The 11,963-nt window shown below is 46.8% G+C and overlaps 1 long non-coding RNA gene across 1 annotated transcript; it reads left to right on the top strand.

Moving 5' to 3' along the window:
• The first annotated feature begins 2,653 nt into the window (after positions 1 to 2,653).
• LOC310669738 lies at positions 2,654 to 10,714 on the top strand. Its single transcript, XR_014507341.1, has 3 exons — positions 2,654 to 2,672; positions 3,678 to 3,826; positions 7,725 to 10,714. It is a non-coding gene; the product is annotated as an uncharacterized lncRNA (long non-coding RNA).
• Positions 10,715 to 11,963: the final 1,249 nt, after the last annotated feature.

Raw genomic sequence — 11,963 nt, 5'->3', positions numbered from 1 at the left:
CAGGATTCTGTTGACAGTGCCAGCTTTTCCTACTGACCAATGAGGACATTGACCAATAGGAAAGAGATTAGCATCAGTGGCGGTTAGACTTCTGGAACATTTCCTTTTTACGTACTAAGTTTATGAAGTTTTAATTATTGCACTTGCCCTCCTGTGTATCCTGCATCAGGACTTTGGAACTCCCTGCCTATTGATATCAGGCAGGTACCTTCACCATGGGCATAAGCAGGGGGGCAGCTCCCCTCCCAGCAAAAAAATCAAGTACATAAACAAAAATACTTAACTAACTGACCAATTGTGTTGCAGATAACTCGGTTCTGCCCTCCCGCCCCCTTCCAGCATAAAGCCTGACTACACCCATGGCCTTCGTTGTACAGTGGTACCTCAGGTTAAGTACTTAATTCGTTCCGGAGGTCCGTACTTAACCTGAAACTGTTCTTAACCTGAAGCACCACGTTAGCTAATGGGGCCTCCTGATGCTGCCGCGCCGCCGGAGCACAATTTCTGTTCTCATCCTGAAGCAAAGTTCTTAACCTGAAGCACTATTTCTGGGTTAGTGGAGTGTGTAACCTGAAGTGTATGTAACCTGAAGCATATGTAACCTGAGGTACCACTGTACTGTTTTCAGCACCTGCAAAAACATTGTTCCTGAGACAAGCCTGCCCAGATATCTAGAAAACTGGTGTGTTTTTAGTTTATTGCTGGGGTTTTTAAAATCTTTTTGAACATTTGATTGTTTTTTTGTCTTTTTACATGCATACCTCATTTTGTTCATATGCCACCTTTCCATACAACGTTAAAAAGTTCCAAGGCAGCTTACAACATTTAAAAGTTGCACGACTACAGATATGACAAAAGTAGTGCTAAACGCTAAATAAAACACATCAAAAAGTACACAACCAAATCAAATAATTGCCTCATAAATCATAATAAGATATAAAAGTAAAGATAGGAAAAATTAATAACAGCAATACAGTGGTACCTCGGGTTAAGAACTTCATTCGTTCTGGAGGTCCGTTCTTAACCTGAAACTGTGCTTAACCTGAGGCACCACTTTAGCTAATGGGCCTCCTGCTGCTGCTGCACCGCGGGAGCACGATTTCTGTTCTCATCCTGAAGCAAATTTCTTAACCTGAGGTACTATTTCTGGGTTAGCGGAGTCTGTAACCTGAAGCGTCTGTAACCCGAGGTACCAATGTACACACACCAAACAATTCCCCAGCACAAGGGTCTGTTCAGCAACCTTAGCTTTTGTAGCTGGAGTCAGTCTGAGCCCCACATTTGCCAAGTGGGAATAGGCCAGCAAGGCAGGGAGCAGGTTTTCCAAGGGCACAGCCAAAATTGTCTCTTTTTGTAAACTGTTTTGAGTTTTCCACAATCAAGGATACATAATTTTTTATGAATAAAATAATACAAGCAAAGATTTGGACAATTGATCCATTTCGCTCAGTAGTGTCTGCACTGATTGGCAGCAGCTCTTCAGGGTGTCAGGCACGTTTTCCCCAACCCTATCTGGAAATGGCAGTGGGGATTGCACCTGGGAACTTTTGCATGCAAAGTGTGTGCTCTACCATGGAGCTACAATCCCTTCCGCTAGAGCAGCCTTTCTCAACCTGTGGGTCCCCAGATGTTGTTGAACTACAACTCCCATCACCCCTAGCTAGCAAGGCCAGAGCTCAGAGATGATGGGAGTTGTAGTCCAACAACATCTGGGGACCCATAGGTTGAGAACTGCTGCGCTAGAGAGAGAGAGTAGGATTCTAGTTCTCATTGTTTAGTAGGATTTTAGTTTTCATTGAGTAAAGGGTTCAATGTTTAGTAGGATTCTAGTTCTCATTGAGTAAAGAGCTCGATGTTTAGTAGGATTCTAGTTCTCATTGAGTAAAGGGCTCAATTAAAAGAGGGAGGCAGAAAACTGGCCCATGCCACGTCAAACCATGACAGTGTTTCTCCAGGGTTTCAGTAAAGGAGCCTTTCCTCAGGCCTACCAGCACCTCTCCAGGGTTTCAGTCCTACCTGAAGATTGTCAGGGACTGAACCTGGGACCTTCTGCATGCAAAGCAGATGCTCTACCACTGAGCCACAGCCCTTTCCCAGAACAAGGGCACGTGAAGCTGCATTCTACAGAGTTGGACAGTTGGTTCATCAAGTCCTAAGAGTCTTCATAAGAATCTCTAAGGGGTCTTTCTTCTGACCCTTTAGGCTGAGGCGTAAATGTATGTATTTTAGAGGGTGCTTCAAGTGATCGCCAAAGAAGAAGAAAGTTAGAAGCAGGCAGAGCATAGTAGCCATTAATAACCCTCTCCACCATGAATCTGTTCCAGTCCTCTTTTAAAGCCTTCTACGTTGCTGGGCACCACTGCCTCTTGTGGGAGCGGGTTCCGTAATTTAACTATGGGGCCCTGTGTGCAGAAGCATGTTCTTTCGAAATGTCCTGCAGTACCCACTCTCAAACACATGGAGGGAGTGTTGCATTTTCTTTGCCTCCGCTCGGTACACTCGGGTTTGCCTTGCACTTTTAAGCCAGCCAACTATGCTCTGCACAACTTTCTTCCTTTCTTTGTTAATGGATTGGAAACTTTTTCTCTCTCCCCCCCCCCCCCGCGCCTTCCTAGCCTCTCTGTCTCTCCCTTTTCTTTCTTTTTGTTGTGCAGAGGTCCTCCCTATGCCAGGTAAACTTGGCTACCCACCCTGATCTCTCTTTATGGAAAGCGGGGGTTCTCTCTCTCTCTGTGTGTGTGTGTGTGTGTGAGAGAGAGAGAGAGAGAGAGAGAGAGAAACAAAGGGCAGAGAGGCAAGGAGAAAATTCTGCCACGCAGACTCTTTCACACAGCAGCCCCATTTGCCAGCTCTCTGAGCCTTGGAAACTGAGTCAGAAACGAATTTCAAACAGATGGGGGAGGATGAAGAAGCAGAAAGGTTTAGACACAGTTCCCAGCCTCAGCCTTGCTCAATTCATTCCCCCACCTGCTTTTCAGACACCCCCATTGCATTTTAATCCCCCCCCCTTTTTAGATATAATGGGGGGACACCACTAAGGAGCCCACTGTCAGAAATTGAGAGCTGGGTTTTTTTTTTTTTCATTTATCCAGGATTGCAAGAGAAACCTCTTGAGGTTCTATTCATTTGCAGATTTGCTTGGTAATGCCTTCCTTTGGGTCTTGTGGGCAGATAAGCGTCTTTCACATTGGCCGGTGGGTTGGTTTGGATTACCTTTGGCTATTCCTGACTCTAGATCCATTTAGCTGGAGACGCTGTGGACTGAAGGGGATAAGGGTCTTCTGCAATGCCGAGCAGGCCAATCGGCACCAGCTCTGCAAGGTCTTAGAGAGGGATTGATCCAGGCTTTGGGGAAAACAGAGGCCTGAACCTGGTTTTCTGCTTGCAAACTGTGTTATGGTGGATGGAACCCCTTCTACCCTAAGAAGGTTTTGGTCAAGTCCTTTCTCAGCCACTCACTCTGTTTATGTGCTTATTACATTTATACCCCACATTTCCTCCAACGGGTCCTCCATAGTTCTCCTCCCTATTTATCCTGTGAAGTAGGTTATGTTAAGAGCGAGTGACTTACCCAAAGTTGCCTAGTGCGCTTCATAGGTGAATGGGGATTTGACCCCTGGTTCTCCTGGTACTTTAACCACTACACCGCACTCTTGTGCCTCTTGGATCATGCCCAGGAGTCAGGAGCTGAACCTCTCAAGAACTCCAGAAGGGCCTCAACAGCAGAGGTTGTCATCATCATCCCTTCCAGGCATGGCTAGCGTCCAGCTATGATCAACGTCAGCCAGAGTGATGCAATGCAGGCAGAAAGCTCCTTTGAATCCAGGTTGGAACCCCACCTCCCAAACCATCAATTACCCCTTTCATAACCAGTGGTGACTTCTGTCAATTATTGAGACTGGTAGGGCAGAAGGCCAGCAGCAGGTGGTGCCAGAGCCAGCAAGAGGCAGGGGCGGAGCCAATGAAAGGAGTCCCTGAGAGGTGGAGCCAACTCATAGAATCATAGAATCATAGAGTTGGAAGAGACCACAAGGGCCATCGAGTCCAACCCCCTGCCAAGCAGGAAACACCATCAGAGCACTCCTGACATATGGTTGTCAAGCCTCTGCTTAAAGACCTCCAAAGAAGGAGACTCCACCACACTCCTTGGCAGCAAATTCCACTGTTGAACAGCTCTTACTGTCAGGAAGTTCTTCCTAATGTTTCATTCATTCAACTCATTCTAGTTGCATTTTTAAACTTTATTTTATTGCATTTCTACCCCAACGCTTCCACCAAGGAACTCAATGTGGCGTACATGGTTCTCTCCCACCTCATCTAAGCCCTACAACAACCCTGTGAGGTAGGTTAGGAAGAGAGGCAGTGATTGGTCAAAGCTCACCTAGTGAGTTTCATGGCTGAGTGGGGATTTGAACCCTGGTCTCCCAGGATCTTATTCCAACACTCTAACCACTACGCCACACCCATCCTCTTCCCTGCTGAGTTCCCTCCAGGCAAAACAGAGGTGAAGGTCTTCTCTGCACTACACATTACATTCAGTGGATATCCTACCACTTTAAGCAGTCACAGCTTCCCCTAGGAATCTTGGGAACTGTAGTTCTTCAAAGGTGCAAAGAGTTTGTAGGAGACAGCTGTGTTCCCCCCTCACAGAGCCACAGCTCTCAGTGTTCCCTGAAAAGAGGGATTGGTTGTTAAACCAGCCTGGGAACTTTATCTCTGTGAAGGGGTCAGGGGTCTCTTAGCAACTTCCAGCACCTTTAACAAAATACAGTCCATAGGATTCTTTTTGGGAAGGTGGCAGGGGGAGAGCGGTATGATACCGCTTTAAACAATTAGTGCAGATGGGGCCTAAGGCTGTGTCCACACCAAACACATTTAAAGCACATGGATTCTTCCAAAGAATCTTGGGAACAGTAGATTACCCCTAACAAAGCTACAATTCCCACAGTACCATTAAACTACAGTTCCCAGAACTTTTCTGGAGTGTGTGTGTGTGTGTGTGTGCTTTGCATGTATGGTGGATATGCAGTTTAAGTAGTCAGCAACAAATAATCAGGGAAACTCTGCACTTGAGGCAGCTGAGTTGGAAGTAATCAATATTAAAGTTGGTGGAGCCCTAAATTGTTTATTTAAATAATTTATATACCGCTTAGTCTCTAAGTGGTTCATAAAAAGGTAAAGAACCCCTGACAGTTAAGTCAGTTAAGTCCAGAACAACTCTGGGGTTGCGGCGCTCATCTCGCTTTACTGGCCAAGGCAGCTGACATTTGTCTGGAGACAGTTTTTCCGGGTCATGTGGTCAGCATGACCATGCCACTTCTGGTGAAACCAGAGCAGCACACAGAAACGCAATTTCCCTTCCCGCCAGAGCGATACCTATTTATCTACTTGCACTGGCGTGCTTTTGAACTGATAGGTTGGCAGGAGCAGGGACCGAACAACGGGAGTTCACCCCGTCACGGGGATTTGAACCGCTGACCTTCTGATCAGCAAGCCCAAGAGGCTCGGTGGTTTAGACCACAGCACCACCCGTGTCCCCAAGTGGTTCATAGACAAGGGTAATGTGCACTGACCTCCACCATTAATCCTGACCATACACAAGAAGTGGGTTGGTTGAAAATAGTTTTGAAGTACCCTTTGTCAAATGAGTACTTCATTGGAGGTTTTTAAGCAGAGGCTGGATGGCCATCTGTCATGGACTAGATAACTCACAAGGTCTCTTCCAACTCTACAATTCCATTCCTTGTGGAACATCCTCCCATCAGATGTCAAGGAGATGACCCTTAGAAGAGATCTGAAGGCAGCCCTGTATTGGGAAATCTTTTAAGGTTTAATGTTTTATTATGTTTTTAAATATGCTGGAAGCTGCCCAGAGTGGTTGGGGCAACCCAGTCAGATGAGCAGGGTATAACTAACTAACTAACTAACTAACTAACTCACTCACTAACTAACTAGTAGCAGTAGTAGTATTACAATTGGGAAATCATCCAGTTTGCTTCTATGAAAACCATCCCATCTAAAATGGGCAGGATTTCAGTGCACATCGCACCTTATTAGGATCTTTTGCAATCTCTTTTCAGACTCTTTGTCAGATCATTTGGTGAACTGTAGAGTAGGAAAGTAGAGTAGGACGCGGGTGGCACTGTGGGTAAAAGCCTCAGCGCCTAGGGCTTGCTGATCAAAAGGTCAGCGGTTCGAATCCCCACGGCGGGGTGCGCTCCCGCTGTTCGGTCCCAGCGCCTGTCAACCTAGCAGTTCGAAAGCACTCCCGGGTGCAAGTAAATAAATAGGGACCGCTTACTGGCGGGAAGGTAAACGGCGTTTCCGTGTGCGGCTCTGGCTCGCCAGAGCAGCGATGTCACGCTGGCCACATGACCCGGAAGTGTCTCCGGACAGCGCTGGCCCCTGGCCTCTTGAGTGAGATGGGCGCACAACCCTAGAGTCTGTCAAGACTGGCCCATACGGGCAGGGGTACCTTTACCTTTACCTAGAGTAGGAAAGGACTGTGAGGATAATTCTAGTCCAATGCCCTGCAATGCAGGAACTGTCCCATATGGGGAGCGAACCTGCAGCCTTGGCGTGGTCAGCACCATGCCCTAACTAACTGAGCTATCCTGACTTAAATAAATAAACAGTAATTTGCAATCAGAGGATCAATGTGATTTAAAAAAAACAAAACACCACCCTAATGAAATCAATATAGCAAAACAAAAACAAATAACTTTCAAAAGCTACAAAGAGCAGATTGAGGTGAGCAAAACCAAAGCACCTTGGCTAAGAGGAAAGTCTTCACCAGTTGCCAAAATCTTTGCAACATCTGGGCCAAGAAGGCCTCCTTAGAGAGAGTATCCAAATTCCTGAAAAGCTCCCAATTCTGGATGCCTAGCACGCTTTTCCTAAAGTGGGTTGTAAGAACGCAGCCTCTGTAGGGGCGTTTAAGTCCTGGGCAAGCAGGTATGTTGCATCAACCCATTTTGGGATCTGACAGTAAATGCCAAGGGATATAGGAAGGTGATTTATACCAAGTCAGACTTTTGGTTTATCGAGCTCAGGCTTGTCCGCACTGACTGGCTGTCACTTTCCAGGTTTCCAGGTAGGGGTCTCTCCCAGCAATGCCAGGAGATGTCACTGGGGATTAAACTTGGGACTTTCTGCATGCAACATCTCTTATGAGAAATCTCACCTCAGCTCTATGTGAAAGTACAGAAATTGGGTTTCTGGCCAGAACCCTTTCCCCCCCAGCTTTAAAGTTTCTGGTCCTCATGAATCTACACCCAAAACTTCCGGGTGGTGGAATAGGCAAGAAGATATGACCGTAAGCATTGTGAACCAACGAGGAGCTTTTACATCCTTGGGGTTGTTTCCAGCTCATCAATGAATCTATGCTAACCATGCTCATTGTTTTCAATGGGTGTACTCTGAGTAAAATTAACGTTTGGCAACAACCTCTAGTGTCCTAATGATTTTCTCATCCTTTCACCCAAATGAGCACAGGTCATCAAGCAATGAAGTAGTAAAAACAATATTTATTAATAATAAAATAAAATGCATTTAAAACATTTAAGAAAACAATTAAGCACATCTAAAAAAAAAAACCTTAAACCTTCTAGAACAGCCAAACCCCTCACAAGTAACATAAAACAACAAACTATTATTATTATTATTATTATTATTATTATTATTATTATTATTATTACAACCCATGCATCTTTTCCTGCCTGCAGATTGGTCCATGCTGACAGATCCCAAGTTCTGCAAAACAGAAACAATCTCATCAGCTAGATGGCTTATGCAAAGCGTGCTCATTTGCATAAGCATTAGAGAGAATCCTTAGAGGAGGGAAGGGGCGATGACCAACCACGGAGGTGGGGAATGCACTGGGGAAGCAAGGAATATCATTGCAAGAGGACTCTTCTGTTTTTAAGAGAAGCCTTTTACCTTTTCAAGACAAAGGGTAATTTTACAAGAAAGAAGGAAAACAGGCAGCCTCGCCACTTGCTCAAAAGTAAGGCAAGCGCCACAGTAACCTCCCCCCCCATCCTAAAATTTCAACAAAACCTGTTTCCCCCTTTGATCGCTTTTGCATGCAAACTCTGATGAAGGGTGGTTAGGGCAACAGAAGGGAGGAGGACATGGATGTTAATTTTTCAGTCCAGTGCTAAACCACCCCATTCAGTGGAATGGATAAAAACAGAGCCTCCAAGTGGCTGAAGCCCCTGGATGTGGAAAAGTGGGCCAAATTAAGAGGTCTTGGAACCAAAGTGAAAATTCAGAGTTGGGGTCAGGCGAGCCTCCCTGGGGGGACCATTCAAGAGTTTTGGGGCTGCCATCAAGGGGGCAAGAAGCAGTGCAGTGTAGTGGTTAGCATGTTGGGCTAGGACCTTGAAGACGAAGGTTTGAATCCCCACCTCCCAACTCGGCCAAGAAGCTCATTGCGTGACCTTGGGGCCAGTTGCCATCTCTCAGCCAAACCTACCTCACAGGGTTGTTGTCAGGATAGCAACAGAGATAGGAGAACAATGTGACCACCTTGAGCACCTTGGAGGAAAAGGTGGGGTACTGATGCAAGAAATAAATAAGAAAGCCATCTCATGATGAGTCAGAGCATCGATCCATTTATCTCAGCATAGTCTGCACAGACTGGCAGCTGCTCTCCAGGGTTTCAGGCATGGAGGCTCTTCCCCAACCCTACCTAGAGATGCCATTTGGGACTGAAAGAAGGACATTATGTATGTAATGCAGGTGGCGTTAACCACTGGGATGCGGCCCTCCTCCAGGTTTTTGTGATGGGGTGCTTGATCACCTGACTCCACGCAGCATAGATTCTCCACCACTGAGATTATCCACGGCTGGGAGACGGACCAGAAAGGCTTTATGGTCTGAACCAGCAGATCTTTGTGAATTGGCTGTGTGGACAGGAGGCTAGCGAACTAGGGTTGGATGTCAGCTCCAGAAGCTGTGATGTCTGCAGCCCAAGGGTGCAAGGTGAGGGGGGCGAGTGAAAGAGAGAGAGAGGACGCTAGAAAACAAGGCAAGCCTCGTTGCTGGTTTCCGGGAGACGGTACATTTCCATTGCTAATGGCTGGACGGGAGCCAAACCACTTTTCTGAGATGCTTCCCTGGGAAAAGGCAGGCGCTGACTGGCTCGGAGGCAGATCTGAGCAGAGGCAGGCGAAGGATGAGCTTGGAGGCAGCTGGGCAGGCGGGTCTCCTCCGCACCAGAGCTCAGCCCTTTCCGTAGCCAGGAGACAACAGACCGAAGTGGGTCCTGCAATCAACTCCCCAACCCATTTCCCCTTTATAGCTCAAAGTTTGTTGAGGCTCATTCTTTCAGGACGTTGAATGGATCCTCCCTCTTTCCTCCATCTGCTTCAAAGCAGACCATATGCTGCGACCGCTCTGGTCTGCAGGGGGGAACCCCTGCTTTCTGACCCAAGCAAATTGCTGCCCCCCTCCCCACTTTTGCATCAGAGAACATTAAAAGAGCCTGGTTGCAGGATCAGGCCAAAGAGTCTAGTCCAGCATTCTGTTCTCACAGTGGTCAACCAAGTGCCCATTAGGGGAAGCCAGTAAGCAGGACCTGGGTGCAACAGCATTCTCTCTGCTGGTGATTCCTGGCAACTGGCGTCCAGAGGCAATACTGTACTGCAACAGTGGAGGTGGAATACTGTATAGCCACCATGACTGACCATTGATGGTCCTATCCTCCACTGAAGAAGGTCCCTTGTTTTTCCAGGGAGGGCTGGGCAAGACCCCGTCTGCAATCCTTGAGACTTGCAGCCAGTCAACACAGATCTAGATGGTTCAATGGTTTGGCTGAGCAAGAAGCAGCTTCCTGCATTCTTACATTCACCCTCAGAGGTTCCTGTCTGCTAAGCTTCTGCATCAGCCACAGATCTGTGCAGGACAGAAAGGAAGGGGACATTGAAAAGAGACTCATGCAGAGATACAATGAGCACCTTTGCCCTGAGCCTGAGTAAATCACTATGTCACGCCTCTGCTTCAGCAGGGAAGGAATGTTCCCTTCACACCACAGACAGAGGCAGTGTGCAAGATATCCCACCCAAAGCAGAGAGTGACTGAACAGAGACAAGCCCAGAGCTGTGATTCGTGGAAGGACATAACCTGGCATCCTCCTCTCTGGAAAGGTGGTTTTTTAATGCATCTCTTCACCTGAAGCAACTGAATGATCCAAACACCCCTTGGATTCAAAAACACACACAGCCTCAGGAGGAGGCAAGGTCAGAGGGATCAATCATGCAGAGACACAACAGGCTGCCTCCTCTGCGGATGCTCACTTGCAGGCTTGCCAGAGACTTTATTTATTCAATCAATTTATTTAACTGAGGCAGCAATCAGCACTCTTTCTGGAAAATGAGCATTGCTGAGCACAGTGGGCATTAATTCAGGGTAAACATTTATGGATTTGCACTGTGAGTTTATTTCATTCTCTTTTATTCTTCTATATTAATTAATACACTGGTAATTACTGTATAAAAGGGCATTCCCCCTCCCTCCATATGGAAATCAACATTATAATTAAGCCGTCTTTACAATGCTGGACTTTTAGACCTTCCAGGATGTTGCCAGAGTGGGGACTTTCTATAAAATGAACTCAGGTACATATCAGGTTTGAAGATCCCAAATCTAATTGGTGGGTCATGGTGGGCTCTTCTGATTTTTGATTTTATTAAAGATTTATTGGTTTACAAAAGTATGTGCAATGTCTCTTTTTTCAAGTTACATTTTCCAAAGGTCAGTTTCATTTGGTGAGACATTAGGGTTACAATAGGAAGAAAAAGGGGGGAAAGGTGGAGGGGGTCATGGGGGTTGGGGGGCGATGTTTGGATTTTACTTAATGTTTGTGTGGGTTTTGTGATAGCGTCGCTTGTGTGGGTTCTCTTTACTATTCACTTGTGTTCCTTTGGTGGTGAGAGAGGTTGGGGTTGGCCTAGGGTGCGGTTGGGTGTTTGTGTTTGGCTGTGGTGGGTGGGCTCTTCTGACAACAGGAAACATATAGTCTGGGCAGTGCCAGGACTTTTAGTGCAGGCCCTATTTTCCTTCTATAATGGGGGACCAGAGCTAGTGCCATATCTCTGTAGGACTCTAAGAACATAAGGGGAAACCCTGTTGAATCAGGCCAGTGGCACATCTAGTCCAGGCTCCTGCCCTCACAGCAGCCAAGCAGATGCCCATTATAGTAAGCACTTGAGCAGAACCCTAGCACAAGTGTGCTCTCCTGTGGTTTCCAGCAACTGAGTCCAGTTCTGGACAGCACAATTAAAGAAGGATATTGACAAGCTGCGATGTATGCAGAAGATGGCAACCAAGATGACTGAGGGCCTGGAAACCAAGCTGGGCATGTTTAGCCTGGAAAAGAGGAGGCAGAGGAGGTAGGGCAGCCATCTTCAAACATCTAAAGGGCTGTCACATGGAAGATGTCAGCAATATTGTTTCCTTCAGAGGCTAGGACCTGAACCAATGGATTCAAGTTACAAGAAAGGAGATTCCAACATCCGGAAGAACTTTCTGACTGTAATAGCTGTCTAGCTGTGGAATGGACTCCCTCAGAAGGTGGTGGACTCTCCTTCATTTGAGTTTTCCAAGCAGAGGTTGGATGGCCATCTGTCCTGTATGATCTAGCTGAGATTAATGCATTGCAGGGGGTCAGACTGGATGACCCCCGGGACCCCTTCTAACTCTACACTTCAGTACTGCTTCTGACTGTGGAGACAGAGCGCAGCCATCAGAGCTAGTAACGCGTGGGCACCTTCTCCTCCATGAATTTGCCCAGTCCTCTTTCACATCATCTAAGCAGGTGGCCCATCACCGCCTCCTGCAGGAGTGAGTTCTACAGTTTAACTATATGCATGGGGGGAAAGTCATTTCTTTAATCTGTCCTGAATAATCCAACATTCAGCTTCAGTGAATATTCTCAAAGTCAAGTGTTATAGGAGAGGAGG

Source organism: Podarcis tiliguerta (assembly GCF_965153285.1).
Source record: "Podarcis tiliguerta genome assembly, chromosome: Z".
In the NCBI taxonomy this organism is placed as follows: Eukaryota; Metazoa; Chordata; class Lepidosauria; order Squamata; family Lacertidae; genus Podarcis; species Podarcis tiliguerta.
This window is presented reverse-complemented; position numbering and strand designations above follow the sequence as displayed.